Genomic DNA, 7106 nt, shown 5'->3' with positions numbered 1-7106 from the left:
CCACTTTCACTTTCGGTATCACGAGAAGGAGCTCCTGTACGCCCCCTCGTGGATACTAGAAAATCTACAGGTTATATTTGGAACCATTTTTACAACCTATAAAGAGTGATTAAGAAGTAAAAGTAGCAACTCAAAAGATTTAGGTGAACTTAATAGTTTTCTTTTTATGATACTTTATAATTCCACTTCAAATGTTTTATGTAATTATTGATGTTAGACTAAGTTGTACTGCCACTAACTACCTTGGAGAGGATTCACACAGGTTATTACAAACTGTTTATATATTATAGGACAGAGACGACAGTGAAGTCAAGGCTTTGTGGCAGTGTTGGTGAGTAACAGAGCAATTTTACATTCAGTTCCAGCTTCCAGCTTTTCTTTGATAGCACTCTGTCTGCATCTCATATGCTGTCTTGAAAATATCTGTGCACTATTTCTCAAATGCTCACTAAATAAGGACATCCAGAAGCTTCTTTGGGTTTTTTCCTGAATTAGTTCTGACATCTGACTCCTCCATTCCAAAACTTTACTTTTCTGTCTCAGCGTTATGGTGTTCCTCTTTGGTCATGTTCTGTAGTTATGCCAAACAAATCTTGGCCTTAAAGTTCAAGTGTGGTTCCTTTCAGATGATAACACACTTTACTAGTTGATGTGCCTCCGTGTCAAGAGTTACTAAAACTAGGGTTAGAGACAACTATTTAGTTAAAGTCTAAGGGGATTTTAGGAATAAGAGTCTCTTTTGCTTGACACCGTCATTTCCACAGCACCCGGTGAAACAGTCACATTTTCTAAAACAAAATGCTAGCAAAATGTGTGACTTGCTCTACTTTTCATTTGGAATTGAAGTAAGTTTTGAAGCTTTTTGAGTGTTTGAGATCATTTTTTTAAAGGAAAACTCATTTTTGAGTGTAAACTTGCAGACATTGTGTAAGGATTTGAGTTTTTCTGTGCGTTTATTTAGGATTCTGTGTTGTCAGCTGTGTCTAGTTCCTGTGACCCCCTGTGTATTTATACCCGCCTGTGTTTCTTGTTCTCTGTCAGGTCCTTGTCTAGACTGTCTGCCGTCTATAGATTAATGTTTATCACTTGCTACCAGATATTAGCTCCTAGCTTTTGCGTCTCTGTTCTGCCTGGATTTTTGTCCTTTTCTTTTCATCATTAAACCACCATCATCATCATCTTCAACTGCTTGGGTCCTACCATGTTTATCCTCATTATCTTCACCCTACTTCTTGCCACATTGTGTTTCTCTTTGAAAAGTTTTTTTTTTTTTTTAATAAAAATGTCCTCTAGACCAGTGGTTCTCAAATGGGGGTACGCATACCCCTGGGGGTACGTGGAGGTACTGCAGGGGGTACGTGAAGCTTTTCAAAATATCTTTAAAAAATCAGTAGGCTCCTCATAATAAGTCTTGGGAAAAATTATTTTGTAAAAAGTTCGATAAAATATAAATGTGTGTTCCTGCATTGAATTATTATTTATGTATATATTTAATTTTGTACCATTACAGAGACCAATATAAATTAGCAGCGTTTTGCATATTTCAGTTTTGACTGGTTTTATACCTTCCTGGTGGTCACCATCTTCTGTTTTTCTTTTTGTTTTACCATGCAATGTTTGCAATATGGATGTATTTGTCAGGTTCACTGATATAAGTTGTTTGGCTTTAATAAATCAGACAGTGATTTTACACTGTCCCAGAGAGAAGCGTCGTTTTTTCTCGAAAAATGTTTTGCCCGTGTCAGGGGGTACTTGACTAAAAATATATTTTTAAGGGGGTACATCACTGAAAAAAGTTTGAGAACCACTGCACTAGACTGCGACTTTAAAAGCTCATCAGTAATTTAAAGAATTAAACAAACATTTTTTGAGCTTCCAGCAGCTCGGTATTCAGTGACACCAACGGCGTGAACCCAAAAGTCTAATTGCCACTCAGGTTTATGATCCCCTCTGTTCTTTCACTTTTACTGGCTTCTATTTAAGTTAAGCCAGTAAAAGACAACAAAAGAAAAGCATCAGCATAGCTTGATTCTATTTTGTTTTATTTCGGGTCAACACACTCACATTTCGGTTCACTTGATGAGCAGCTTTATTGGTGTCAAAATGAAAGATTTCAGGATGAGTCAGAATATATCTCCTTTTCATTTGAACCTCACCATGGTCACAGAATAATAATACTAAATATTTATCTAAACATCAGTTGACTGCTTGTGTTCAGCTTGATTCCAGTTTACCTTGATAGAAGTTTGAAAGTGTGTGAAGCAACAAGAGAGGCAGTATTTAAAAAAGCTCTTCAAAAATCTAACAATTGTTAGCTGTCTCTATGTTAGTAGTATTAAACACCAAACATCAAGTGGACAGAACAAGACTAATTAACACAAGGAAAGCTGAAGTAGACATAAACAATAAACCAAGGGGAGAAAACTAACAGCAATCTAAGGAAACTAAATTATAATATCCAACAACAGGAGGCAAGAATAAACCAAGGAACAAAACTCAAAGGAATTAATTAAGTCAGCCCCTGATAGCCAACAATAAACTGTGTAAAATGAATCAAATATGGCCAAAGTTGTGATCAGAAATAACACACAATAATAAAAACTTAGATTCAAAATCAGAAACTCATAGTGCCCGTTGAATGTGCCCCAAAAATGGTAAAACAGATTTATAGGATTTATACAGGCCAGGCTACATGACTTGGCTCCACCGTGACAAGCAGGAAAGTTTGTCCATGAACTTGTAATTCTTATGACTGGATGACAAACCCTCAACTTTTTAAGGGGCAAAACCAATCTGATATTCTGCCACTTTAAAAGTTAATCCATAGTTTGAGAATAACCAAGATCTATCTTTAGCTTGGTATTTGGTCACCAAAGGTGTGGACACAACGGTCTGAAAACCTTTTATTTGTATACTTGGTAGCATAAGCCCATCCCTGATGTCACACAGATTAACTCCACCTTTAAAAAACATTAAAACATGTCCTCCTGTTCTCACATGGAGGACATGTGAGAACATGTTCGATCAACATCGTAAAGTTGCAGCTACAAGTTATTCTAAATTCAAAATGTAAAAGTGGGAATCGATTTCACACAGATTTGCGTCCGCTCTGCATGAACAGAACATCAAAGAAAACATAATAATCGCTAACAAGCGTAACATATAGTCATGACGATTTCTTGATGATTTGCTCTGTCCTTCAAGTTTATCTTATCTTATTAGACTGTTTATTTATTGAATATTTCCTTGTATTGACAACTGCAATTCACTCACAAAGTTATGAAAGACCGTAGAAAACATATGCATAGTGGTCACTACAGTGGACAGCTATCTAAAAGCCATTTTCTTGTGCTTCCTGTGGATTTTTATGTTATAAATGCACACAGACCACTGAAGTGGACACTAATGCATCATAAAATATACCATCAACTACTGGCCATCAGCTGCAAATGAAAGAAATTATTTTTGTTAAATACAATATGGCCGACAGATAAAAAAGCATGAGAACCAACCCGGTCCTCCTCCTACTGTAGACGACTCTTGCAAGTAAAAAAAATATTGTGACATCAGATAACCCCTAAGGAACAATACTACTGATGTATTTTTCAAATAACAACTTTGTATTTGGGCAAAATTACAATTGATCACATAAAAAATATATATATATATTTTTACAAAAAAATTTTCCTACCTTTTTTATGCCTTAAGATTTTTTTTTTTTAAATGGAAAAAAAATTCTGACACAAAGGATCATAATTCATGCATGAAAGGGTTAATTTGAACATTCAGTTTTCTGCAGCTTTGTGTTTGATCGCACCTGAATTTTAATAGGATTGCTGTTCCTGCATTTAATTAGATAGCATGGCAACCACACTGACAGCAAAACAAATAAATATGTTTAAATGTGAAACTTATTTCAAGTTATTTCACTTCACACAAAGAAAATACAGTACATGCCACCTTTAGGCAGCACGAAGGAGGGCAGCTCAGTTAACCACACAGCAGGCTATTATTAAGGTTCCTTGCAAAAGTATTCATAGTGATGGTGTTTCTTTAATCTTGTAATGATCATGAACTTCAGTGAATGTTGTTTTGACTTTGTTTGACAGACTAACACAAAACAGCATGTTGCTAAGTGGAAGGAACATTTTATTTACCAGTTTTTTTTTTTTGCTTGTTTTTATGTGTCTCTGAGTCAGAGGAGTTGATTTTAATATCTCAAATATGAAATTAAAAAAAATAAACCAAATGTAAAACTTGTCATATTCAGTTTTGGTCACAAAGCACTTATCTCCAGAGATGCATCATGGACCGGCTGCTAGCATCGAAGCAATGGAGAGACAAAGTACAGACAGCAATGCACACGCAGTTGTCTCTGAGGGGAAGTTAAAGAAACGAATTAATCTAACAATCATGTTTTTGAATTGTTGGAGGAAGTCGGAATCCCTAGACCACACTGAAAAAAGTGATTTTGGAGAGTGGTAAATATGATCTATACAAATCATATAAAATTTAATAAATTTTTTCAGACAGCCAAGGAATTATAAAATAATGGGTAAATTATACACATGCTACCCATTCGTTAACATTAAAAACCATTACATAGGAAAATACAGTAAAATATAACCACGAATCTTAAGTCCGCTGCTCCAAATTGCGCATGCGTCAGACCGTGTTTTTGAACGAGCGGGACAGAGAAGTCTGCATCCTCTCTGCCATTGAACCGTGAGCTGAAGGTAAGCTATTTACATAAGGGTGCTGTGAATAATAGCGCGAAGGCAAATTGTAATATTTGAAATGATGAGATGTTACACTTCACTTATATTCCATGTGCATCTGTGTAACATGCCATTACTCGAAATCAAAGTTTGAATCTGTCCCTGGCGCCACCATGGCAACTGCAGGTAAGTTGCAATGAAATGTTCGCGGTGTGCTTTAAACAAGATTAGCCAGCATGCATGACTGTGTCTGACCGCTGGTTTAAGGTTAGAAACTAGTCAACGCCAGCGTTTCCTAATATATTGAATGGGCGGCTGTTTAGGCAACACATAGACTGTAAAGCGGATAGTTCAGCTTTTGCCCAGTGGTTAAGGTATAGCTAATGGTCAGTAAGTACCTGCAGGTCTCTGCTCCCACATCACGCTGCACCGAGACACAGCCAGTAAATACACTGCTGTCAACGAGGAACAATTCATTTAAGTCCCGTCTTCAAATACTACTACACTAACATGTGGCCAACATATGAAATGACTGACGTGTTTTCTGTTGTTAGCCTGTTAGCTCCGTTAGCTCCCTTAGCATGGCTGCTAGAGTCGGTCTGTTTAAAAACAAAATGATCCGATGTCCAGATTACCTGCATGTCTCTGTTGTTAAAGTTTAGCGTTACTTCTCAGAGTTTTATTTTTACAATCGGGACTCTGAAGACTCACGTGAAGATGACGTGTCGCACGTCTTTTCCGGTCAGTCGTCATGGAAACAGGACGCTCATCCAGCGTGCTGATGCGGACCAGAGTGGAAACAAACATGTTGTAAAATGAAAACAAAGTACCACTGTATCCACCTTTATGTGTGTAAACACCCACTGTTGCTGCACCTCATTTTTTTAATGTTCAAGTAAAACATTTTAGAATTGATTTTATATTATATTGGGTATTGTTAAAACGTCAGTGCTTAATAAATGTTTTCAGAATCTTGTAATATTGTTTATGAAGCATATAATATCTATGAATATGATCTATAAAACTAATTTTATGAAGAATGAATATTACTCTATGCAATTGCATTGCCTTTATTTTAGTGAGGTAAGTACAGTTATTTCTGCACAACAGACCCTGTCAGACAGACAGACAGACAGACAGACAGACAGACAGACAGACAGACAGACAGACAGACAGACAGACAGACAGACAGACAGACTGCTCTGATCAGAGGAGCACAGAGAAACTGCAAAATATTGACCTTATGTTTAGTTTCTACCTTCATTAAAGAGCCTCAGACTAATTGTGACGTTAGATAAATGACTTGTAACTTGTTGGTTGTTAAAGGGAGAGTGGAGGCTCAATTCCACATCATGGTTTAAAACCAAACCTGCATGATCAGAACCTTGGACCCGGTGTCACAGCTCTCGTCTCTGCGGCATCACAATTCTGGGCCCCGTAAAGCATAATCTCTTGTTTATGAGGTTGTTCATGAGGCTAACATGAAGGTAATAACCTCTGAACTATACATTAGCCCTTATATATTTCTTCTCCCAGGTACATGTCTGATCATTTCTTTCTCTCTTATTTCTGTTGCAGCCAGAGTCTTTGTATGTGGACACTCAGTATTTGCCGTCTCTTCAGTTCCTCTTGTCTGTTCTCCACAAGCAGGGACTCACTGATAGACCACTCTGCTTCTGGGGCTGACACACTCTCCCACGTCCCCACACCCAGTGTATCCTGTACAGGTATGCAAGTTTGCTAAATAAAATAAATAACATTGACCTTAAAGGTGTAGTTACCTTAACCAAACACCTCAGTTATGGGAAAAGGAACTGGAAATGCAAGTTGTGCAACTTCACAACATCAAAAAGATTAGACCTGCTGAAACACAGCAGGCTAATGCATGGGCATTTTGGTCGGGTCCACTCCATCCCCTGCCTCTATGCAGATTGTCCTTGCACTGTCAAGACATGGGGTGCATTAAGGACACATTTATCAAGGCAGCATTCTCAGTCTGTCATTTAAAATTTTATTTGTGTCCTTTTATTTCCTAGATCAAGGAAGAGTTCAGACGTATCACGACAGTTTCCTTGGAGGAGACATTCATGCTAAAGCTTGATGAGTACACACCAAGTCTTATGCAGCTTATGCGTGCTAAAGGAGGGGCTGCTGGTTCCAAGATGCACCCTCTGTTGGACACTTTAAATGACGTATGTTATTTAACTTTTTTTCTCAAATATGTCATTATTGATATACGTGAATTAATTTGTAAAGAATTGCTTTGTTGTGCACAAAGTTGAGCTCCTTACCAACTTAAACTACCCTTTTTTTTAAGCAATTCGGTGTTAGTGTATGTAATTCTCTCCCCACTTTCCACTAACAGTCTTTTCACTAAATTGTATCTCC

The sequence above is a fragment of the Xiphophorus maculatus genome, chromosome 14 (assembly GCF_002775205.1).
Source record: "Xiphophorus maculatus strain JP 163 A chromosome 14, X_maculatus-5.0-male, whole genome shotgun sequence".
Taxonomy (NCBI): domain Eukaryota; kingdom Metazoa; phylum Chordata; class Actinopteri; order Cyprinodontiformes; family Poeciliidae; genus Xiphophorus; species Xiphophorus maculatus.
Note: the sequence above shows the minus strand (reverse complement) of the source record.